This window comes from Engystomops pustulosus, chromosome 9 (assembly GCF_040894005.1).
Source record: "Engystomops pustulosus chromosome 9, aEngPut4.maternal, whole genome shotgun sequence".
Classification (NCBI taxonomy): Eukaryota; Metazoa; Chordata; class Amphibia; order Anura; family Leptodactylidae; genus Engystomops; species Engystomops pustulosus.
The window spans coordinates 46,214,926-46,242,336 of record NC_092419.1 but is presented as its reverse complement, the minus strand read 5'-3'; positions in this window follow the sequence as shown (position 1 = coordinate 46,242,336).

Sequence of the window (27,411 nt, the reverse complement as noted above, 5' to 3'; positions counted from 1 at the left end):
TTTATTTTTTTATTGAATAACTTTTTTTTTTTTACTTTTTCACTTTTATACCATGGGACATGAAGAAGCAATCATCTGATTGCTTGTTCATGATAATATTCTGCAATACTGATGTATTGCAGAGTATTATCAGTGTCAGCCTATACACTTGCATAGGCTGGCACTGTGCCAGTAAGATGACGTCACAGACGCCATCTTACTGGCAATTCTTGCAAGTAACTCTGGGGTCCAGATCGGACCCCAGAGTTGCTATGGCAACAATCGGCGCCCCCCGAAAACGGTTCGGGGGGGCCGATCGTGGGGGAAAGACCCCCCAGATGCTTGTTAGATGCCGCGGTCGCGCTGACCGCGTCATTTAACGGGTTAAGCACCCGCGATCGGAGACAACTCCGATCGCGGGTGTTACACTGGGGTGCCGGCTATTAGTTACAGCCGGCACCCCGTGTTTCCCGATGCCGGTTCGGCTCTGATCCAGAGCCGAGCCGGCATAAGCGCCGTGGCGGATATGACCAGCACATAGACCAGCAGGGGAATGGAGTGACTATGAGACTTTTTGAAAAAGTCTCAAGTCATGAATCTGGCTTTGCACAGTGTTGCAATAGCAGTAGTTCTATGTTTAGACAAGATTAATGAAGAGGTGTATGTAGTCCTGTGATACTTTTTTAGCAGTGCAAAGACTCAAAAAACCCTAAATGTGACTACTCTGAGACTTTTTTTTACGCAAAAAAAAAAAAGCCCAGGAAAACCAATGATAAATAACCCCCATGGTATTCTTAATATAAGGTCCCTTTGCCTGATTGGCTCAGTCACCATACACCCAAAAGTCAGACATACTGGCCCACATTTACTAAAAACAGTGCACTATGTGTAAATTGCCTGTGTATAGTGCAGAGTGCACCAGAATCAGGCTTTCTGTCGCACGTTCTGCATGAATCTGGCACCCTATGCAATGCCCCGATCCGTGCCCTGTCTGTGCCCTTGTTTGTTTAAAGGGTCCAGCAGCTGACCTCAGCACAGATTCTGTGCCCCTGTAAATAAACACTCAGCATTATACACAGGCAAATTACACATAGTGCATCACCCACCCATATCTCAGCATATGATACAGCGCTGGGAATAGGGATGGGTGGGCGCGGCATTTTGACAACAATCGGACAACCCCTTTAAAGCTGGTGAAAACTGAACATCTGATAGTTTCCATCATGTTTCAAATTAACATAAAAAGAAATCTAATTCTGTGATTTATTGTAAAACATTTGTTTAGTGCATGACAGGGTAATAAATGGGAATGTCAGCTCAGTAATAATGTCCCAGGCTTCCGAATACACAATCCTTCCACTATTTATCTTTGCCTATCAGGCTTCAGGCAGGGAAGTATATTGACTCCTGGACATGATAGGTGAGTTTGTAAAAGGTGTATAGTTTTATTCGTAAGCTTATAACATAAGAATATCTCTACGGTGACAAGCGGGAATGAGCTCCAAGCACGAACATTTACTGACTGCTCTTATATGGGAAAAAAAGTTATTTATGAGTAAGACAAGTCTGCAGGCAGTGGTGGATATAACATGTGCACAGGCTTTACTGTTTCGCTTGTTACCAGAAACAAAGGATTTCCTCTTTCTGTCTTGCAGATTGTGGGTAAAGGATGGTTAATTATTCCCTTGGTTCACAATTAGCAAAAGATTGCAGTATTCCAGTACCAGTCATAAGATGTTTACTTGGGTCATAAGAAATAATATGTTGTGCAGCAAAAGGTTCACATCCTTCCTACACACAGGGCTGCTATGTATCAATAAAATATGATGAACCAAGAAAATGTATTTAATGTGGCAACAAATAAAATTGTTGGGACTTTTCAGCCATATGGTGTTCATCAAGCACTAAGCCTCACTCCTATTGTTCCATATGACTGTTTGTACTCTGTAATATTATATTTGTATATGTGCCCTATGATTTGTAAAGCACTATGGAATTTGGTGGCACTATAGAAATAAAGATTATTATTATTAATACTACTACGAGAGCTAGAAATGTTTCCTTCTATGCATTGAGTCTTATGTAGCTATCATAGTACCATTGGTGATTGATAAAAACAAAATTGTCAAAATGTGACACATTGGTCAAATATTGCTTCAAAAAACATTTCCATGGTTCATCACTGAGAAGGGGGACTTGTTCATGGGACAGTGCAGTCAAACCATAAACCCCCCATCAAATAACCCCCTCTGCATATTCCATTTGCTTTCCGTGCAGCTATCCTAAAGGTCAGTATTACATGATTTGGGATGGCATGGTTGGGAAGAGCCTTATTTTGTTTAATAAAATTATGAGACTTGTATAGTATTATAGCATGGTATTTGCTTCAAACCAAGAACACATAAAAAGCAAACTATACAGATCTTGCTAAAGACAAGTTGGTAATTTTTACATGATACGTGTTCCGTGGGACTTGGGTTTTTGAGCCTACTAGGTAAAATAATTCCTCATAGCCTCCAAATTAAGAAGTCTTTTGTTAGACCATTGCAAGCCCATTATTGTGTTAGAGCCTGACCTGGATATATGGTCACAAGTTTATAAAAAACTAAGGAACTTTTCACATCTATAGAAGCTACGTTCAAAACTCAGAGGCCTATAAAATAAATACAGAGAGAAGCAATTGAGCAAACTAATATAAGATAACATGTTACACAAAACTAACTAAAATTGTGCAACTAGATTGCTGCTTGAAAGACCCAGGAATATTGTGTGGACCTTGTTTATTCAGTGTTATCGTCTTTGAAAAGTTGAAAAATAAAGTTATCATGGACAACACAGAACCCGGACAAGACCTGGGATGGACTGCACTCACTTCATTAAAGGATATGTTCACAATTTTTTTTTCTAGGTAAATCAGTTCTACAGGGAGGCACTAAATTAGGAAATCATTTCTTACGGATCCTCTAACACTCCCGATTCCTGCTGCGCTCCACTTCCTGGGCGTCTGTTGGCACAACAGGAAACACTCTGAGTGGTCAAGCTGGTCCCTTGTTGGAGCAGTGAGCTGTTGATTTGCTTCTCTCCCAGCGTTTGCTCTGGTGACACCCAGGAAGTGGAGCACTTTCTTTAGCAGTAGCTTTTATTATTTATTTACAGCATTAACTTTGAAATGTTATTATAATATTCTTATAATATATCCATGACTATTTTGGCTGCACAGTAAATATACAAATTAGATTTCAACTACATAGAGGCAACAGACCTGTGGTAATGAAGGACCTCCAGGCACACAAAATTTAATTTTGCTTTAATACAGGCAGTCCCCTGGTTACATACAAGATAGGGTCTGGAGGTTTGTTCTTAAGTTGAATTTGTATGTAAGTCGAAACTGTATATTTTATAATGGAAGTTCTAGACAATTTTTTTTTCTTTTGCCCCAGTGACAATTGGAGTTTCAAAATTTTTGGTGTAATTGGACCAAGAATTATCAATAAAGCTTCATTACAGACACCTTACAGCTGATCATTGCAGTCTGGGACTATAGTAAAGCATCCAGAGAGCTTCACCAGAGGTCAGAGGGGTCTGTCTGTAACTATGGGTTGTCTGTAAGTCGGGTGTCCTTAAGTAGGGGACCGCCTGTAATAGCAACATTTACTGCATACCTTCATCTGTAACATGAGATGATACAAATAACATGTCCCTCTGGGCATCTGGAAGCATCCAAGCCAAACACAAACTTCCTAGGCCATTAATAGATGATGTTTGACATTACATGGAGGCTCTTCTGTTACATGAGATCACTATTCGTAACTTTGATGGATACACACATAAATATCATAATGGTATACAATATTCTGTGTTGGGCTTTGGTGTATACATGCAGATTTATATAACAGTAAATCTACAGTATTTCTGTCCTTTACATGTATCTGCGGACTTCCTTTCTATAGCTTCAATGTTTGGTTGTTTTAATAACTAAGTCGTGCAAAGGTTACAGAGAAAAACAGGTTTTCTCAAAAAGGGAACTCCAGAGGGTAACTGGTGTCCTCACCAATCACAGAAATAGGGATCCTTTATCCCATGCTTTTCCCTAATGCATCTACCACAGTGAGGAGGATTCTGAATGTGTATGGACACAGTGTATGGACTGTACTCCACTATCCACAAAAGGTCATGCTGGAAATGGAGCCACACCAAGTATACTCAACTGCAGTGAGGAGGAATGGGGGGAGAGTACTCTTTTACACATGAATAGATGATGTTAATTCTTTGTTTGTGTAAAAAACAAAAATAAGCTTGTTTAACCCATAAGAACCCAGCTCATTTTCATCTTAAGGACCCAGCCCCATTTTTCAAATCTGCCAAGGGTCACTATATGCCACTATAACTTTAGAAAGCTTTAAATTACCAGGTGTTTTTTGATACATGATGTACTTCAGCATAGTGGTATATATTTTGGTTGAAATGTTTTGTATTTATGAAAACATTTAAAATTTGGTGAAAATTTTAAAAAATTAGTCATTTTCTGATTTCTAAATGTTATGTCATATATTAATCCATACATTAATATACTAATCCATGGTGGGCAAAAAGTAAACTTTTATTTTTTGTTTTAGAGAGCGTAGAGAACCTGTTATTTATGTTCTGTGGGTCAGTACGATCACTGCAATATCCCATTTATATAGCTTTTTATGTTTAAATGCATTTTTATTCAGCAAAATTATTCAAAGAGAAGAAACACTTGTTTTTGCATCACTGTCTTATAAGAGGCAACATAAGAATGCTTATTTTTTGCATGATTAGTTGTACTTTTTATTGGAATCATTGCACCGTAAAATGTGACTTTATGTATAGCAAAAAGGTAGGTCCATTTAGTGAATGACAAAAAAGTACATCCCAATAACCAAACTTTGAAAATTATGTATAAGAAGTATGTATAAAAACAGAAGGTCTGTAAAATGTAAATTTTATTGATACAACCCAAAATTAAAAAAAAAAAAACAATTAAAAGCACATCTTGTGCACAGAACGGTAAACAGTTTTGTACTATTCTGTGCACAAGATGTTGTGCTTTTAATTTTTTTTGGCTGTATCAATAAAATTTACATTTTACAGACCTGTTTTTGAACATCCTTCTTATACATAATTTTCAAAGTAAAATGTGACTTTGTTTGTATTTGTGGTGTGTCATTTTTATTATATTTTTTACAGTGTTTACTGTACGGGTTTAGTAAGAGTTTATTTTATTGTATGGGTTGTTATGGACGTGGCAATGTTATATGTGCAGTTTGTGTATAGCTCTTCACTTTTTAGTGTAGTCTTATAACCACTTATTGGGCATTTAGGGGACTTTTATTACTTTTTATGTTATTATTTTTATTTGTAATTTTTTTTTTAACTTAACAAGCGATCATGAACTTGAACAAGCGATCATTTGATGTATGTATGATGCATTGATGATGTTCGCTGTTACTGCGGGAACCTGACTGTTGCACACAGGCTCCCGCACTGCTGTCACTGACAACAGTAAACTGCTCTTGGGTAGGCTATGAAATATCCTTTTATGTGAAATAGTGCCTGTTTAACTAAAAAAAATAAACAGAGAATAGTCATATTTTGAGAAATCATTTTAGCTGCTGAAGGGGGATTGTCACTTCTTCAGTCGCTCATTTCTTGGTCTCCTTCCTGAATGTTACCTGATACATGTATAAGGACTATGGCAGAAAGGCGACAGTAAAAGGTTGGTCTGGAGTTTCTGTAGGAAACCGTAAGACTTTGGGAATGCGTCTATCAATGTTGAGGGGGAAGGGAATTCTGTCTGTAACGCACATATGGTTGCAATTCTCTTTTGTAAGACTTAACAGTTACTGTGTAGCTAAAACATTTCAGACAGTCCATACCATATATAGTCCTCATCTAAGATTTATAAGATTATTTGTATAAACATGTAAAATTTGCTCTAAATGATAACAAGGCAGAAAGTTTTGTATTAAAAGAAGCATGAACTCAAAAGTAGTAGATAGTATCCACGAAGGGACGCGAAAACTTAACAAAAAAGAACACCCTTATACTTACCTAGAAATGGAGAGATGGGTCTGATGAGATGCATTGGACCCATGTCTTTGCTCCCTATGCGACAGTGCAGGCAGCGCCAGACTAGGGTAAGTCTAAGTGTTTTTTCTATAGTGGGCACATAGGGACTTGGTAATGGGACATTTGGGACATTAAACCACCTGGAATGTAAACATGAAAAACTGGAGTAGAAAATGTGGAAATATAAATCAGAATATGTGGGATTTTAAAAAACACATTCGGCTGTCTGCTTAAGTAGAATACCACATATATTCATCAGTATATTCTCCTTATCTGGCAATATAATTATTCACCCTCGAAGAATGGAGTGGACCCTAGTACCCTAAAGGTGGGTGCATGTATGTTGTCACGTGGGGGCACTTAACGCTTGTCAACAGATCTTCATAGGGAAACACTGTTTTTCCACAATCCGTCATGTTTTGTTTCCCCAGCAGGAGAATTCCACATAAACATTACTGCTGTCATCAGCTCCAAGGGGGTTCCTGGATCAGCAGACTTCCCGAGATCAGCTAAATTCTTGCCAATCTCCGGGATTCATTTAGTTGTATTACTAAAATGAGAGGTTGTTTTTGAATTATTAGAAATACCAGAGGAACCTTCACTCACTTAAGACAAAAATACATTTTACAAATGTGATTTTCTTTTTCAAGTTTATTTTTAAAAATGATAAAAGGTGAAAAATTCTGAATAAATGTATCCTTGCAATTGATTACATAAACATGACATATTTTAACAAAGGATCCTGTTCTCTAATCTTCTGCTGTAAAATTATCCATCCTATAGCTTAGAAAACTGACTACCATACTTTATGGCAATGCTGGATGATACAGAAACCCTTTAGATGAGGTTAGCAAACACTTGTAATCACATGGCACATTATAATGGAAAGATGATGGTCCCAGCAAATTAAGGAGGCTGCATGGCCCCGACTGTGCTAAAAATGTAGGGAAAAGTCCAAATTGGAAAAAACCTAATATGGAGATTTTCTGGTGTGAAAGCAGAAAAACTGGAAACCGAAAGATGAACCGTAGAAACGGCCCAAAACAACCTGGACACTATAGAACCAAAGAGAAGACAGAAGCGCAGACACAAGTGCAGGTAAGACAATAGTGTAAAATAACACTTATTATGGGCTGCTCACCCACCATGTCATGAGTGCAGCCGATCCTGAAGCCCATGTCCAGCATGCAGGACTTCCCCATCGACAAGATGTATACAAGGAGTGGAAATAGGTCCAGGGTAGAAATAGGCACTGCTCCGATGGGAAAGCTTTTATTTTTATTCATTAATAGTGTTGTACAACGCATTCCGGCTAAGTATTATAGCCTTTGTTAGATCCATTTAAAAAAAAATGTTTTTAATTAAATGTACCCGACGGAGGCTATAATCCTTAGCCGAAACATGTTGTACAACACTTTTAATAAATAAAGGAGCTCATTAACTTTCCCATCTGAGCCAAGCCTATTTCTACACAGGACTCGCTACTCCTTGTACACAAGCAGCTTTTCTAGTTTGTAAGTGGATCCAAACTGAAGGAAATATTTCTGGATGAACCTCCTCAGTATGTAGATCCTGGACAATGTGATGTGCTGTATTTCATGGATTGAGCACTGTGGTGGGGATGGGACTCCGTTACAGTGTGTGATCTGTGAAATCTGGTCACTACATGCTCTTCCACTACAAGCTGGAGTTCAGAGAGTGTGTAGCATTCGAGCCCCAGCAAGCTTCTTATTTACTTATAATTATAGAATTATGGAAGCCATAGCAACAAAGAATTAAAAAAACCCTCTAAAACATATCTAATGCCAACCATGTTTCTTTTTAGCTCTATGGCAGTCTTTACATTTTACTGTTGTTCCATGTTATTTTATGACATTCAGTGTTACTATCTTTGCACTCAGGAATGTTCAGTGGGGACTAGATACATGGACAGCTGAAGCAAAACTACATCACAAGTGTCAGTACTTACCTCCAGTATTTGTAAGCCAATACCAGGGGTGGTTCAAAATCACAGAAGATTTACAAACTTTCTACAGAATTCTGTCCGGGCTTTGACATAAAAATCCTGATGGAAAATAATGATAATATACTGCTGCGAGAACATAACATAAGTCTTCCACCAAACTGTATCTCACCTCCTAGGTCATTGTGTGCGTGAATACAATGGAGGGAGACAGTAAATTCTACTGCAATTGCATGGGACTTTGCAGACTCAGAGTTAAAGGGCTTGTCCACTTTTTGCAAATAACAGATATGGTTTGGGTAAAGAAACGTTATACAATTTTCCAGTATATTTTCTGTATCAATTCCTTACCGTATTCAAGATCTCTGCTTGCTGTCATTTTATACAAAGCTTTTCTGTTTTGTTCCAATGGATGTAAGTCTGTGGACATGTGATGGACACGCAAGTGCCCGCATCTCTATGATAATAATGGCTTGTGTACCTGCGTGTCCATCACATGACCGTGGACAGATTTCTATCCACTGGATCTTAACAGAGAAGTTTCCTATAGAATGACAGCAAGCAGAGATCTTGAATACGATGAGGAATTGATACAATTTTCCAATATACTTTCTGTTTAAGTTACAGCAAGCAGAGATCTTGAATACGGTGAGGAATTGATACAATTTTCCAATATACTTTCTGTATAACTTACAGCAACCAGAGATCTTTAATACGGTGAGGAATTGATACAGAAAGTATATTGGAAAATTGTATAACTTTTCATTACAAAAACTATATCAGTTATTTGCTGAAAGTGGACAACTCTTTAAGCTGTGCATCCACATGTGTCACTTAGGGAGCTTTCACACGATGCGTTGAGTCATGCGTTTTTGACACATTCAAAAGGTTTCCGCCTTGATCACATGTTAAGGTTACATTGCGATTCCACTGCATTTTCTAAAACGCCATGTAACTTCAGCATGTGATCGAGGCTTAAGCCTTTTGAATGCATCAAAAATGCAAGTTTTTTTTTCACCAGTGCTCCTCTACAGATTCCATAAGATTTGATGGAAATATGTTTGAACTGAGTATCAGCTGTCCAGATCTCTCCCCCCACGTCCATTTCAGTGTTAAAAACAACTATTCCTGCTCCTTTGACCACCCCAGTACATAGATTTGGCGTAGAGGGTGCCTCTTTAATAGTTTGGAGTTTTTGTTGGCCGAAGAAAAAAAAAAAAAGTCATAAAATGTATGTAAATAAAAAGAATAAAATGCATACAAAAGGCAAAATATCTGAACAAAAAATAGAGAATTCATCAAGTCATAAAACAGAAATAGTTTTTTTTTTACACTCCACTGGAGGCTCATTCATCATGTGAAGAAAGAAAACAGTACAGTATTCAGCTGTCAAGTAAAATACCAAGAAGGTCCAGAATGCCCCTGCAGTATAAAACAGTCGATTCATTTCCAAGAGGATAACCCGGTAGATAGACAGACCACTGAGGACTTTACACTTGAAGATAACAGTTTCACACAGTATTGATGAAAGTATCACTAGTGACACCACTGACTGCAGCAGCATAACCATAGGAATCCATTATCCCGGTGTGAAATTCCTCGGGAATTATGTAAGTCTTACAGGAAATGAGTGTAAAGTGACAATGTATTAGTCATTGTGTGGTTTTCCAGGTGTAACATATACCTTATAGCAAGTTATACAAGAAGCAGAAAACCTTTGACACGGGTCCTTTATATGCAGATTTTTATCTTGTGCTTTTGAAACAGTTAAATGTGTCGGGTCCTTATTTATCCATGCGTTTTACAACAAATGTTCACTTTCTACACTGCCCCTGTGGTGTCCATCTTCCACATGAGGAACGTTCTTAGCGTTTCGCCCCCATTCCCTCTCTATGTATAGATGGTAGGGGTCGTCTTTAGATTCTTGCTTTCTTGATCTGGTATAAGCCAAAATCAGTCCTCCTGCCAGGCAGCCGTAGAATATCATAATGAGGAGGATATACAAGTAGGCTTCATCGTTGTCGTCATCCTCAGTAGCCGGGGTGCTGGTAGAATTGATCCGCTCCAGTTCCTGCAACATTTGGACCAGGAGTTTTTTGAGCCGAGACGCATCGCTGCAGTTGAGATTCATGTTGAAGCTTGATTTGGGGCAAGAACTACGAAGAAATTCGGAATATCCGCAAATACTTCAGAGTGCAGGTAATCCGTACATCAGAGGGGGCAGTGCTGTCCTGACATCACACAAAACCTGCAAACATGGGTTTTTAGTAAAAGTTTTTTCATAACTTTTCATCTTTAGATACATAAGCTAGAATTTATCACTACTACAGAGCTGCATTCATCATCCTGTAACCTTCAGAGCTGACATTTCTGACATTCTTCAAGGCTGAGTATCTGCACAACTTGCTATGTTGTATCTATCGTACAAGATTACTGGAATAGATTTATAAGCTTTATCCCAGTGATTATAAGAAAGCTGAATGCAGCACTAGAATACAATTGCAAGTATAACTATGGTAATCTTCTCAAATTTGTTATCCATGTTTTTCTTCCTTAAATCAATTTTTCAAAATTATGCTAATCAGCCTGAAGGGCTCTGGGGGGGTCACCAGAGTCCATGTGACACAGCTTCACAGGATGTTACGCTGTCTCCCCCACCACTCCCTCCATGTTTCACTGCTCCTGCATAGTGTAACAGCCTGTGGAGTTGCAGCACAGAGAAGCCCCGGTAACACCCCCAGGAGCCATTTAGGCTCAATAGCATAATTTCAAAAGTGATTTTAGAAATAAAGAGTCCATGGATAACAAATATAAAAATATTACCAGAGTCACGGTTCATAGATCTATAAGTAGGTGGCCCTGGTTTATCATTTTGGATTTTGTTGGAACAAGATACATTGTGTTCCTTGTATCAATTTGCTGTAAAGTTACTCTTCTTTTCTGTTATGAAAAATGGTATCACAACTATTAAAAAAATATTAGTTGAACAATTACTATTTTTTTTCATTCATTCTGCACACACTACACAAAGCGCAGTCCTCCCCCTCTTGCAGAAGCAGATCTGTAATATTTTTGTAACACAGTCCAGTAAACATGAGCAACGCAGACATATATAGCAAGTCCATACAGCTGCCGCCCGGATGAAAGGCATGTAATGGAGATACTCCCACCCCCACCCCCAATTACGTAATCTAGTCTCATAACAGTATACACTGCAGTTATATACAACGACATACAACTATGATCCCATATACAGAATATAATAAGCAAACTACTAACAACTTTCCAGAACTTCTCTATACTTCTCCAGTCCAGCTAGTGGCCATTTACGTTGGATACAGTTCTGATCTATAGTTACTCGGAGAACTATTATAAGAACCAGCTGAATCCGGAATTCAGGATGCAATAAAACTTTATCCGTGGAGATGATTAGTTCCCCTACATAGAAAAGCGCTGCTGTGTGCAGGATGTGAGATGCTCAGATAAGTCACACCAAGGTCTACTCCACCAAGAGCTCCCAGCACAATGGGGGGCCATGTGCATAACACTGCACTATGAATTGTCCCATTCACAGGCAACTGTAATTCAGTGGCTCAATTCCAAAGGATGGAGCTTTTGGAGGAATTGGGGGCATTCAGGTTACAACTATATTATAAAACAGGACAAATATCCACTAGATATGAGGAAAATGTTAAAAAAAAAAAAAGGAGTCAAAGCCAAGGTCTTTTGTACTACATAAGGAAGTGCTCACAACCTCAAAATCCTAACTATCTGTAATGTATCCTGTGCACAGGGGATACTTTACTGTAGTGGGACATTTTAGAGAAATTGTACAGAATTTTTAGTAATCCCATTTTACTAATAGTCAGTACAGGTGGTCCCCAACTTACAGACAACCCATAGTTACAGACAGACCCCTGTGACCTCTGGTGAAGCTCTCTGGATGTTACTATAGTCCCAGACTTCAATAATCAGTCCCAGACTTCAATAATGAAGCTTTATTGATAATCCTTTGTCCCATTACAGCAAAAAATATTTAAACTCCAATTGTCACTGGGCCAATTTTTTTTTTTGTCTAGATCTACAATTATAAAATATACAGTTTCGACTTACATACAAATTCAACTTAAGAACAAACCTCCGGACCCCATCTTGTACATAACCCGGGGACTGCCTGTATCAGTAATATTTTGTATGGATGTCACCAATTTAAATGAATGTTTTGGTATACAGTGCATATATCTGCATAAACATCACACTCAGGGCTGTGTTATTTGGGGGATTTTGCTGTACACAAAATTGCATTGTCCCAATATTTGATGAATGTGAATCAGATTTGTACAATTTTTAGGGCTACAGCTTTCCATTTCCCCTTTTCACTTGAAAATAAGGAATTGAAAATGAATGTATTATTAAAATGTACACGTTGGATTTCATTGCAGAATCCGTATCCCATACACATAAATTGGAGGTTCTCATATGAATGCTAAATATTCCACACAGATCATGGATGCTCCCGCATTAAAACTAAATGCAACCTGGAAAGAAGTGACTCGGAAAAGCCATTCGGTAACAAAAGGGATCATCCGCAGTAACACAACCATCCAATGTGTAAGTGTAACTGCCCCATAGCACACAAGTCGCACACATTTTTATACTGTGTGTGAATACGGAGGGGGCCTCTACATGATCAGTTTTTCAGATGCAGTTTTTGAAGCCAAAAGCAGGTGTGGATCATAATGGAAAGGCGCTGCTTCTTCTTCTTCTCCATGCCTGGTTTGGGCATCAAAAACTTCATCTGAAAAACGGAACTTTCGGACGCACCATAAAACTCAGCCTATAGTCTGCTAATACTATGTGTATGAAAACTTTCCAAATCATAAATCCACAGCTCAAAGACATAATACCGGCTGCCAGAAATGGCATCTGTACTCTGCAGAGCAGCACTGGATGCATTTTGCCTTTAGAAATAGACTATTTCTGACATAAATAATACAATCGGTTAGGATCCATACAAGTCCACACACTCACCTTCCTCAGTGACTACTCCCTCGGCATCCAGCAGTGAGTGCAGCCCATAGCGCCCGCTCAGCAGCAGCGCGCACCCCCCGCCCCGGGGTCCTGCATGGATGGCGGGTCACGTGGCTTCTCCTCAGTCGGGGGGGGGGGGGGGGGAGGAGGAGGCGGCGGTGACTGGTCCGGGCGGTTTATGTTGTTGTTGAGGGGATAATGTGCAGACATGAGGCACAGCATGGAAAGTCTGTGTAATGTGTATGACCGCACATGTACTCCCTGAATAATGGCCAATGCTCACGCTTCACACTGTTCCTGAAGAGTTTCTAAACTGTTCTGAAACTTTGTGTTGCTTTATTTGTGTGACATAGAAAATTGAGGGGTTATTAAAAAAAAAAAAAAAACACACACAAAACGCCATGAAATGTGTGCAGGTTTTGACAAGTCCAGTTTCTGTTGCTTTTTTTTGTTTGACATAGTCAAATGGAAGATATAGCAGAAACAACGCCGTAGCTTAGGCAGGCGGCACGTGTGGCGTTTTAAACCCGTTTTTGGACCGTTTTTAAAGGAAACCTACCACTTGAAGTGGTGAGCTGGTGCCGGAGCTTATTTTTGTTAGTGTCTTAAACCGCTGTATCATGGTTTAAAACACTTTTTAAACTTTAAAAAATTCTATAAAAAGTGATCAAAAGGTCGTACAGTCCTAAAAATTATAACATTGTAAACGTAATCAAAATACGCAAAAAAAACCACACCACCAACAGCTCTGTACACCAAAGTATGAAGTTACTATAAAGTTATCAGCGCCAGAAGATGGCAAAATCCCCCAAAAAAGGTTTTAATTTTTTTAAATGTATGAAAATATTAGAAAATCTATTCAAATTTGGTATTCCCGTAATCATACCAACCCAAAGATTTAAGCAGTCCTGTCATTTGGGGCGCTCAGTGAAATCGGTAAAATCCAAGCCCATAAGAATATGGCACAAATGCGTTTTTTTTACCAATTTCACTGCATTTGGAATTTTTTTCCCGCTTCCCTGTACACGGCATGGAATATTAAATGCCACCATTTTGAAGTGTGATTTGTTACGTAAAAAAAAATTAAAAAAAGTTATAGATTTTTGAAGGTGGGGAGTGAAAAATGAAAACGCAAAAACGAAAAAGGGCTGTGGCATTAAGGGGTTAATGGAGCAGACGGCCGTGTGTGACCGTTCTGCTCCATACATCTCAATGGAGCTGACGGAGATCAATATTCAGATGCAGTTTTTGATGTCCAAATGGAAGCGGAGTGATAATAGAGCACCTATAATCCCTCAGGGCGCGTTCACACGTTCCTCTATCGTCGCGTTCATAACGCGATGCTAGCGCACAGTGGGCGGGGCTCGGGCCGATCGTATATGCGTTTCCCGGGAAACGCATGCGATTAATAGTTTCTCTGGAAACGCATATGCGATCGCCCCAAACTCCGCCCCCTGTGCGCTAGCGTCGCGTTCTGAACGCGGCGCCAGCGGAACGTGTGAACGCGCCCTGAACCATTATGATCCACGCTTGTATTTGGCTTCAAAAACTGCATCTGAAAAACCGAACGTTTTGGCCTGCGTTTTCATTGCGTTTGAACGTATTACAACAGCTGAGGAGAGGTGATTTGCCTAATTACATCACTGTTAACATTTTCGTTTCCAAAATGCATTGTAAACTTGATGTAAACGTGTGAGTTTCATAAACGCATGCATTAACATTGCATAAAAAAAACAAACTAATGTAATTAGGCAAATCACCTCTAATCAGCTGTTGTAATGTGTTTCAAACGCAATGAAAACGCAAACAAAACTCAACATATGAACGCGCCCTTTTTTCTGCCACTCCCGTTTTGGACATCAAAAACTGCATCTGAAAAACGGAAATAGTGGTTGCACCATGAGGCGATGTGTCGCATTTTTCTATGCGTTTTGATGCATTCCAAAGGCTTCAGCCTTGAACACATGCTTAAGTAACATCGCGTTTCAGCAAATGCAATGGAAACGTAATTTTACCTCAGCATGTGATCCAGAATGAGGCCTTTGGAATGTGTCAAAAAACGTGACGCAGCGCATCAGGCTGGTGACACACGTGGCATTTTTGTTGCGTTTATGCTACAATTACGAACGCATTGAAAATGCATGCGATTTTGTACACGTGTTTTTCAAATATTCGCTTGGATTTGCGTTTTTAAAAACGCAATGCTTGATGTTGCAGGCAGCTGTGTCTCTTGGAAGTTGTAAAAATGCATCTTCTACCTGCTGTAGAAAAAAAACCCTTGTGTGTCACCCTGAGGGCGCATTCACGCGTTCTGCTAGCGTCGCGTTCATAATGCGACACTAGCACACAGGGGGCGGGGCTCGGGCCGATTGCATATGAGTTTCCCGGGAAATGCATGCAAATGATAACCGGAAACACATATGGTGTGTTATTAATGCATTTTTAGTGAGTTTTTAACCCCTTCACGCTCCGTGGCGGATATATCCGCCACGGAGCGCAGTGACTTAGCGCTCAGTGGCGGATATATCCGCCACGGCGCTTATGCCGGCTCGGCTCTGGATCAGAGCCAAACCGGCATCGGGAAACACGGGGTGCCGGCTGTAACTAATAGCCGGCACCCCAGTGTAACACCCGCGATCGAAGTTGTCTCCGATCACGGGTGCTTAACCCGTTAAATGCCGCGGTCAACGCGACCGCGGCATCTAACATGCATCTGGGGGGTCTTTCCCCCACGATCGGCCCCCCCGAACCGTTTTCGGGGGGGCGCCGATCGTTGCTATAGCAACTCTGGGGTCCGATCTGGACCCCAGAGTTACTTGCAAGAATTGCCGGTAAGATGGCGTCTGTGTTTTGCCGGTGGGCACGGCTTGTCTGCGTTTTTGTTTTCAAACGCAGGCAAAGCGTGGCGTGTGGCACCGGCCTAAGTAAAAATGCAGAAACACATGCGTTTTCATTGTGTTTAAAAACACACCACAAATGGACTAAGTACCCTCTGGCCGCGTTCACATGTTGCGTTTTGGCCTGTGTTTTCATTGTGTTTGAAACGCATTACAACAGCTGAGGAGAGGTGATTTGCCTAATTACATCACTGTTTACATTTGTTAATGCAATGTTAATGTATGTGTTAACAAAATTCATGTGCTAACACATTGTTAACGTATGCATTGCGTTTATGATACGTATCCGCTAATGTTAACAGTAATGAAATTTAGCAATCACCTCTCCTCAGCAAATGTAATGCATTTCAAACGCAATTAAATCACAGGCCAAAATGCAACGTGTTAACCCCTTATCACCAACACTAGTTTTCAGCTCAATGACCAGACTCGATTTTTCAAATCTGACATGTCTCACGATAATTGGTTATAACTTCGGAACGCTTTAACATATCCTGGTGATTTTGAGAATGTTTTCTCGTGACACATTGTACTTCATGTTAGTTATAAAATTTAAGTGATAAGTTTTGCGTTTCGTTCTGAAAAAAAGTGAAAATTTGGCAAAAGTTTGTAAAAATTCTTCATTTTCCAAGTTTGAAATGTTCTGGTTTCCAGACAGGAAGTAAAACTACCCAAAAAGTTTGATAATTAACATTTACAGAATATCTGCTTTATGTTGGGATGATATTTTATGCTTCCGGTCATTTTTCTAGGATGTTATGAGGCGCAGAACTTTAGGTGCGATTTTTCTTATTTTCATGAAAATTGCCATAACTCACATTTTGAGGGACAACTCGGCTTCCAAGTGACTTTGAGAGGCCTAAATAATAGTAAAACCTCATAAATTACCCCACTATAGAAACTTCACCCCTCAACATATGTAAAACAACTTCTATTAAGTCCATTAACCCTTTAAGTGTTTCACATGGGTTAAAAAATATGGACCTGCGATTTAGAAACTATGGAATTTTTTTGGAAATACATTCATTTAGGCCAAAACTGACATTTTCAGAATAAATTAAATGATGAAACGCACTGCAACGCTTGATGCCCAATTCCTCCCGAGTTTACTGATACCCCATATGTGGTGGTAAACTGCTGTACGGGCGCACGGCCGAGCATAGAATGAATGGAGGCGCCGTCCACAGCAGATTTGTATTGTCACATTGTACGACCTATAAATTTTTATTTTTTTTGGTAATGCGATCATATGAGGGCTTATTTTTTATGGGATGAGATACAATGTATAAATAATTTATTTTGGGAGTCTAAAGCTTATTCATGAGATTTTATTAACTATTTCAAGGGGGACACAAACAAAATCATCAATTTTTATTTTGGATTGTGAGCATTCCCCCCCCCCCCCCCCCGCTCACAGTAACGTAAAAATAATATTTTATCTTTATTCTCTGGTTCACTACGATTGCGGTGATACCTCATTTATATAGTTTTTCTTATTTTGCTCAATTTTCCTGAGCAAAACCAATATTGGAGAAAATCGCATTGTTTTTACTATTGACAAGTTTTCAGGGCCATAACTTCTGTATTTTTCTGTTGTCAGATCTGGTTGAGGGCTTATTTTTTGCGAAAACAGTTGTTCTTTTCAGTCGTATCATATTAGGTACCGTAACTTTTTTTGATCACTTTTTAGAACATTTTTTGTGATGGTGTTTGATGAAAAATTGTATATTATGGGAAGTTTTTCGAGTTTTTTTTTTACGTAGTTCACCGAGCGGGTTCAATATTGATTTAGATATATTGTACAGATTAATACGGACGCGGTGATACCTCATTTATATAGTTTTTCTTATTTTGCTCAATTTTCCTGAGCAAAACCAATATTGGAGAAAATCGCATTGTTTTTACTATTGACAAGTTTTCAGGGCCATAACTTCTGTATTTTTCTGTTGTCAGATCTGGTTGAGGGCTTATTTTTTGCGAAAACAGTTGTTCTTTTCAGTCGTATCATATTAGGTACCGTAACTTTTTTTGATCACTTTTTAGAACATTTTTTGTGATGGTGTTTGATGAAAAATTGTATATTATGGGAAGTTTTTCGAGTTTTTTTTTTACGTAGTTCACCGAGCGGGTTCAATATTGATTTAGATTTATTGTACAGATTAATACGGACGCGGTGATACCAAATATGTACGTGTTTTGTGTTTTATATACTTTATTTGCATTTTATGTGTTACTGGGGAGATTATGGGACTTTTATTTTATTTATTTATTTAATTATATTATAAAAAGATTTAATTTTTTTTTTTTTACTTTTTTACATTTTCTACTTCTTGGCTTGAATAAGCGATCATCCGATCGCTTATTCAAGCCTTTACACTGCAATACACTTGTATTGCAGTGTATAGTGTAAGTAACTGAGCATGCCGCGCATGCTCAGTTACTTACAGCCGGGTCCTGCCAGGAAGGCAGGACCCGGTGAGAAGAGGAGCCGACAGCCCCGGGTCACTCGTCGGAACCCGGGGCAGCGGCAGGAGGGATCGGATCCCCCGGTAAGCACACCGGGGGGGTCCGATCCACGGGGGACACACTTGCACGCCGCGGTCATGCTTGACCGCGGCGTGCAAGGGGTTAAACACCCGGGATCGGAGTTTTTCCGATCCCGGGTGTTAGTGCCGGGTCTGGGCTGTAATATCACAGCCCGACACCGGCACTATAATAACCCGATGTCCCGAAATCTTCTTCTGATGCGCCGCCGTAGAAAGGCGTCGCATCAGAAGAAGTACCCTTAATGACCGCCGTAGAATCCCGATAGGGCGGTCATTAAGGGGTTAATTGTTAGGGCACGTTCGCACAGGGGACGGAGTTTGGGGCGATCGCATATGCGTTTCCAGAGAAACGCATGCGATCGGGTTATTAATCGCATGCGTTTCCTGGGAAACGCATATGCGATTGGCCCGAGCCCCGCCCACTGTGCGCTAGCGTCGCGTTATGAACGCAACGATAGCGTAACGTGTGAACGCGCCCTTACACTTACAAACTTAAAGGAAACCTACCACTTCTGATGGTAGGTATTAGATGTAAACACCGGGCACCAGCTCAGGGTGAGCTGGTGCCGGAGCTTACCTTAGCTAGTGTTTTAAACCGCTATATCGCGGTTTAAACACATTTTGATTTACAGCCCCGAGGTAGCTTCGGGGTAGCTATATAGCGGTTAGCGATATAGCGGTTTAAAACACTAACTAAGGTAAGCTCAGGCACCAGCTCACCCTGGTGCCCGGTGTGGTTTCCTTTAATGCAAACGCCCAGGAGGTGGGACTCGGCCTGATCACATCTGTGTTTCCAGTGAAATGATTGAGACTGGTAACCAGCATCCGGTGTTTTGAGTTTACACAATGCAAAATATCAGGTGCTGTACAGGCAGTGTTCACATGTGGTGTTTACATTGAGTTCTTAAATTATGTTAATTACATGTTAACATTTGCATTTACAAGAAATGTTAACAGCAATGTCATTAGACAAATCTCCTCTTCTCAGCGGTTGTATTGTAAAGTAAATGTAATGCCATGTGTTAACGCAGCCTTAAAGTGGTCTTCTAGTGGTGTAAGTAAATGTTCCACATTATATCCGGAGTATTGACCCTCTGATCATTGCCTGGGGTATATCAATGTAATTTGAGTAGATAACTTTCAAACACATTCCTTGAGGGGGCGGTCACACGTTGCGTTTGCAAACGCAGACGCAGACCAAACCGCGCCCACCGGGCGGTCCGCGTTCCAATCGCATCGGCGTTTTCAATAGAAACATAGAGAAACGCCGATGCGATTGGACCGCGGACCGCCCGGTGGGCGCGGTTTGGTCTGCGTCTGCGTTTGCAAACGCAACGTGTGACCGCGCCCTGAGGATGGTCTTTTCAAATTGTACATTGGATATATCGTATAGCAGTGATGGCGAACCTTTTGGTGGCTGAGTGCCCAAACTGCAAACCAAAACCACCCTTATTTATTGCGAGGTGCCAACAAAAAATTAAAGCATTAACTTATTGCTCCCTGTTATCCAACAATTTTCGATCATATTGGCCTCCTGAGGACAAGGTGGAAAATTTGCATCATTTTAGCTTCTTTCCAGTGTCCCTCTGCACACAAAGAATTGTGAGGCCAGCAGAAGGTCTTCCAAAGATAATTTGGCCCTGTCTAATTCTCCCTCTTCCTCCAGTCCCAAGTAGCGAAGTAAGTATCACTTAAATATATGAATGACAGCAGCATCTTTTAAGTTGCTTGGAACTGCAGGAAGATTCTTTGAGTCCTGTTTGGTGTGCTGGGGGGATGGCCAGGGTGCCCACAGAAAGGGCTCTGAGTGCCACCTCTGGCACCTGTGCCATAGGTTCGCCACCACTGTCGTATAGCAACTCAAAGTGAGAAGACTTTGAGCTTCATAGGACCACAGGTCTGTTCTGTAAGAGAGACAGTGTGTGCAGCACACCTTCAGTGCTGCCACAGATACTGATCCCAGGAACTGAGTCAGGACACGGCCACACGTACCGCTAGGCGACCGTCATAACACGACGCTAAGCCGATCGCATGCGTTTCTCTGGAAACGCATGTGCGTTCGGGCCGAGGACCTCCCCCTGTGCTCTAGCATCGCGTTATGAACGGACGTCTAGCGGTACGTGTGACCGCGGCCTCAGGAGACTCTTACCCCAGCAGCTTTCACAATATGGACACAGCTCCACCTTAACTATCCCAGCCTGCATCTACTATTAGGCAGGTGCTCCATTCCTGCGGACCACTCTCCATGACCACTCCAGTAACCAGAATCCAATATTAATTGTGTTAGTTCTATATTGAACCACAAACAGCAGGAAACGGACAAAGTTAATTTGCACAACGTTGCCTCCGTCTGATCCCTGGATACGGCTGCTTACCACCATGGACTCCCCCATCCATTACCAAGGGACTCCTCCTACAGACACCTCAGGGGTTGCCCCAGGGAGAACCAGTACACCAGCCTCTCTCTCCATATTCCTTGCACACACCACCTGCTGGAGACCTGCCAGGCTGTAGGACAACCTTCCGGTCCCCATAACAAGCACCGTGACCATAGCGTGCCCAAGGCTGCAATCGTCAGCCACTCCGGTATTCTAGGCCCCGGCTGCCTCTGGGCCCACTAGAAAAGGCTAGGCCCCAGTGGGGGATGGTACACTAACACCAGGCCTCGGTCTTATCCCATTTGTGGTTCTAGTGAAACCAATGCAATCAGTAACTACAGACGGTGTCTTATGCTTAAATGGTTAACAATTGCATGTGTTTCCTTGTTATCGGTCCAAGGCCCTATCTGGCACCCTCAGGACTTTACCATTTGTCCTCAGGATAATCGTCAGTGTCCGATTGACAGGGGCCCAACTGAGAGCACCCTACTGATGAACCACATTGCAGCGGTTCTACATTAGACCCGGCACCCTGTGGTTTGGGGATGGCTGTATGCTAGTGGTGTCTAATGGTCACTTACCTTGCTCCTAACTCCATCAAGCTGCGATAAAGAAGTTTAACCTACCGGCTCATATCAGATCAACTGTCAGAAGAAAACTGTTGTATGTGACACCCGCACAGGCAGTACTGTCCTCTCATGTGGTTAAAGGAACACTCCAGTCAAAGTAGATTCATTATATTATACCGTGTGCAGGGCCTGAAGGAAGGAGCCGGACTCTAGGTTCTAGCAAGGTTGTATAAATACAATGAAAATGAGTCCTGCTCCTCCCTTCAGGACCTGCACCAGGCATTATTCAATGAATGAACTTTGACTGAATACATTGTCTCTGTAAATTTGCTACGATATTAACACTCCAATGCATTGGATAATTGTGTGCAACTTGATAAAATATTTCATATAATCAATTCAGAAAACGGGTGTAGACCAATTTACCTTGCCCACAACACTTTCACAAAACTTACTGCACCTCTCACTAGAAGATGCTGCAGTTTTGATTAAATTATTTTGACACATAAAGGGCTGTTATTTTGTGATGTATTAAACAGGTCTAGGAGGTCCATGAGGGTGGGATTAAAATTTTTAACAACAGACTCTCTACGGGGAGATAGATGTCCATCCGGTTGGGCTGCACAAGAAAAAATGTTGCCTACTCTAATTGACTATTACAATATTTAATATGCTCTTTATAATAACTGTTTGGCTCAACCTTTTTGTATATAAAAATTATTAAATTAACATATTAACTCATATATAGACATACAAAAACCCCTTTAGCAACCAATAAATACAAAAATGTTGTACACCAGAACCATGTTAAATAAAGCACCAGAGCAAAGTGCATATCATAAATACAGCATCATAACCGAGTTCTATACAAAGGTCAGTGACTAGTAGTAACAGGGAACCCCCCCCCCCCATCATATAAACAAATAAAAAACAAAAACACTTATCTTGTTCCTCTTCTTGCACCTTGATCTTGGAGCTTCCACAATGTCGGCCAGTGTTATGGGAGGAGAGCAATGGAGAACGGGAGTTAAACGGTACTGTGCTCTGCTGCAGCAAGCACGGGATGGGGGCCGAAGTGCCGACTTGCTTCATCACGGCTCAGCAAACCAGTCATGTTTTTAACTGGTTTGCCCAAACGGCACACAACTGGGTACGGTCCCATTAGGCAAATCTTCTCAGTGGTATTGTGTTTCAATACAATATAAACGCCACGTGTGAATGCAGCCTCAGGATTCAAGGCGTTTCCCACTGTATGCTCCTTTCCAGTCCCCATAAAACTGGGAGGCAGCATGAACATCAGCAGCAGTAAGTTATTGGCTGCTTCCTATGCTTTTCCTATGTTTCCCTATCCAAGTCACTCATCATATAAGGACAGTGACATCTCTGGGGAGCGCCCTCAAATTGCTCACCAGAGGCCAGGGATGGATGCAATACATTACATCCATCCCCTTTTCCTCCAATGGCTTCCGCTGAGCATATACACTCACCGGCCACTTTATTAGGTACACCGTGCTAGTAACGGGTTGGACCCCTTTTGCCTTCAGAACTGCCTCAATTCTTTGTGGCATAGATTCAACAAGGTGCTGGAAGCATTCCTCAGAGATTTTGGTCCATATTGACATGATGGCATCACACAGTTGCCGCAGATTTGAGTCACTGTTGCCTTTCTATCAGCTCAAACCAGTCTGCCCATTCTCCTCTGACCTCTGACATCAACAAGGCATTTCTGCCCACAGAACTGCAGCTCACTGGATGTTTTTCTTTTTCGTACCATTCTCTGTAAACCCTAGAGATGGTTGTGCGTGAAAATTCCAGTAGATCAGCAGTTTCTGAAATACTCAGACCAGCCCTTCTGGCACAAACAACCATGCCACGTTCAAAGGCACTCAAATCACCTTTCTTCCCCATACTGATGCTCGGTTTGAACTGCAGGAGATTGTCTTGACCATGTCTACATGCCCAAGTTGCCGCCATGCGATTAGCTGATTAGAAATTAAGTGTTAATGCGCAGTTGGACAGGTGTACCTAATAAAGTGGCCGGTGAGTGTGTGTATATGGAAAGGCTGTTTAGTGTAGAGAAAGGAACTCTTTACATAATGTCTTAGTGATCTATGATGTAAGGAGTCCAATCTGCAGCAGATTTGTCAGTCTGGGGGAAAAAAAAAAGGACCGAGTGGCCAGTGATTTACAGACCGCAGCAGTGATAGTGCCCTTAGCCAGATCTCACCGATACGGTGACAAATAACCACAGGAAAGAATTCACATTCCATATATTAATCATCTGTATTACAATTGTGTTGAGGTGTATACAATACACTTTTTCATGCAGCCATCCCTTCTGCGACACCTGCTACCATGAATAACCCTAATTCTTAGCACAGTAGATCCTCACTATTATTGTAGAGGGATGCCCCAGGCTATAAAATCATGGACTTAAAATGCTAATAACACTGAAGAAACATGTTCACGTCTGATCAGTTTCCCGATTTGAATGAGTGCCATACTTTATAATCATGCACAGGTTTGTAGATTAGACTGCTATTGGAAATTGTGCCAGATCAGCAGTGTGTATGCTTTTCCTCACCACTTCCTACTTACTGTAATGGGTGGAGCTGAGCCAGGACCTGGATCCTAGTCATCCCTACTAGTAATGAATGGATGGATGGGGAAGAAAACAGCTCTGTTCTCAATGTATAGATTAGACCAGGTTACTGCAGGTTAAGGCTTTCTGCACACATGTGTTCAGCTCCTGCAAACTGACCCGTATGTTGGTCCTATCCCACAGACTGAGCAGAGTGCAATGGATGGGAGTCCTTGCATCATACAGAAATATGATGCAAGGACTCCCAGTCTGCTGCCCCCTCTGCCACATTGGTTCTGTAACAGTTCTTACCGTATCAGAGCAGCAATTTGGCCAACAGAGATGAAATTCATGCATCGTATTTCTTTATGATACATGGTCTTCCAACCTCGCGTGCAGTCTTTGGGAATTTTACGGGCATGTGTCCTTTTCCACTGACAGAACATGTTCATTTGCAAGGAGCCTGTGGCTGTACTGAAGTACTTGCAATTGGGAATATGGGAATATAAGGGGGCATTTATCAAACTTACTTTTTTTGCAACTTTTTTTAAGCGTTTTTGCTACTTTTGTTGCCTTTTCACAAAGTTCATCATGTTTTTTTTTTTGTTTTTTTTTTAGTGGAGACTCCCATGCCTTAATTTATCAACCACTAAGTTAAATCGGGCAAACCCAAAACCTTACAAAAATTCCCCAAGCTAAAAATATCTCCAGACTTTAAAATATAATATAAATGGCCCTCCAAGTGTTTTGCATTGTTTACATAAGAGTTATTGTGTCTCAGAGGAAAAAAAATAAATAGTAATGACATTTATATACATTTAGGGGGAGATTTATCTATACACCGGCACAGACCTAGCTGGACAAAACGTCGCCAGGACCATCCTAATGTAGTTTTGCGTAAAAAACAGTGAACTGTTTTTTTAACCCCTTAAGGACGCAGCCATTTTGTAGCTTAAGGCTCAGCCCGATTTTTTGGATTCTGACCTGCGTCGCTTTATATGGTTATAACTTTTGAACACTGTTACTTATCAAAACGATTCTGAGATAGTTTTTTCCCCACATGTTGTACTTCATTTTAGTGGTAAATTTTGGCTGATAAGTTTTGCGTTTACTTACAAAAAAAAAAGCAAATATGATAAATTTTTTGAAAAATTTGCCATTTTCGAAATTCAAAATCATTGCGTTTTCAGGCAGATCGATTTACCACCTAAATAAGTTGCTGAATAACATTTCCCATTTGTCTACTTTACATTTTCATAATTTCTGAAATGTCTGGATAATTTATTTTGATGTCACGCGGCTTACAAAAAGAATATCGCTTTTCCGGATTTTCTGAATTGACTATTTTAGGGATAAATACAGTTTTGAATGAAATTTTACATATTTAGCATCAAAACCCCCTATATAACCAACCCATTTTCAAATCTGCACCCCTCAAGCTATCAGAAACCGCTTTTACGAAGATTGTTAACCCCTTGAGATCTTCATAGTAATTGAATCAAAATGGAGGTGAAATTTAGAATGGTCAAATTGTTCCCTTATACGTTCATTTAGCACTAAAATTTACACATTTCCAAAATATAAAAAGAGAAAACCCACCATACAATTTGTTCTACAATTTCTCCTGAGTACAAAGACCCCCCACATGTGGCTGTGACTTGTTTTATGGGGGCACAGCGAGGCGCAGAAGGGAAGGAGCACCCTGCAGCTGCCAGGATTTTAGTTTCCTCATTGGCCCCTTTTGAAGGCTATAAAATTTTCGCTTTTTCGTTATTTGGGCCATGTGATGCCATTTTTTTTGCGCAATGAGATGCTTTTTCCATTGTTACCATTTTGGGGTTAGTATCACCTATTGTTGAAAATTTAGGAACTTTTTTTGAGGGCAGGAGTAGAAAAGCATCAATTCTGTACTGGATTTTTTACTTTTTTTTTTTTGGTGTTCACCGTATAGACTAATAATCATATTATCTTCATTCTATGGGTCGATACGATTACGGGGATACCAGACATGAATATATTTTCTTACGTTTTACTAAATTTGTCAAACAAAACCCTAATGTGGGGAAAAATCTATCATTTATGTATTGCCGTCTTCCAAGTGGCATAACATTGTTACTTTTTTGGCTACGGAGCTGGGTGATGGCTTATTTTTTGCGGGACATGTTGTACTTTGCACCAGTATCATGTCGGAGTACACATGGTTTTTTGATCACATTTTATAGCATTTTTTGTGGGATTGAATAGCTAAAAATCATAATTTTTGGAAGGTTTATAGCAGTTTTTTTTTTACGGCGTTTATCGTGGGGGTTCAATAATGATTTACTTGTATTCTACGGGTTGTTACGGACGCGGTGATACTATATATGTGGGGTTTTTGTTATGATTTAGACTTTTTTGGGGTTATATGTCTCTTTATATGTTATGGGGCTTATGGGCATTTTTATTGATTTATTACTTTATTTTTTATTGAATAACATTTTTTTTTTAACTTTTTCACTTTTTCCACCATGGGAAATGACCAAGCAATCATCTGATTGCTTGTTCATGATAATACTCTGCAATAATCATGTATTGCAGAGTATTATCAGTGTCAGCCTATGCACTTGCATAGGCTGGCACTATGCCAGTAAGATGACGTCACAGACGCCATCTTACTGGCAGTGCCTGCAGGCTGTGCTGGGGACCAGATCGGACCCCAGCACATCCATAGCAGCGATCGGTGCCCCCCGAAAACGGTTCGGGGGGGCCGATCGTGGGGGAAAGACACCCCAGAGACATGTTAGATGCCGCGGTCGTGCTGACCGCGGCATTTAACGGGTTACACACCCGCGATCGGAGCCGACTCCGATCGCGGGTGTTACACTGGGGTGCCGGCTATTAGTTACAGCCGGCACCCCGTGTTTCCCGATGCCGGTTCGGCTCAGATCCAGAGCCGAGCCGGCATAAGCGCCGTGGCGGATATATCCGCCACTGAGCGCTAAGTCACTGCGCTCCGTGGCGGATATATCCGCCACGGAGCGTGAAGGGGTTAAAAGACCGCAAGGGGCGGGAATGCCGCCGACCCACTCTACGCCCACATGTCGTGGAGGGAGTGTATTAGCCATTTTAATTTCAACTTCTTGCAATGCGCAAGAATTTGTGATGCCAGAAAACTAGCGTAGAAGCAGTCATAGTTTTCCCCCTAAGGCTGGTGCCACACGTACCGCTTTGTCTGCGTTTGAAAATGCAAACAAAACCGCACCCACCGGGTGCCAAACACCAGCGGCTCGTTCCCGATCCCAGGCATTTCCATAGAAACGCCAATGCGATCGGGTCGCGGCCCGCCAAGGTGGGTGCGGCTTTGTCTGCGTTTTCAAACGCAGACAAAGCGGTAC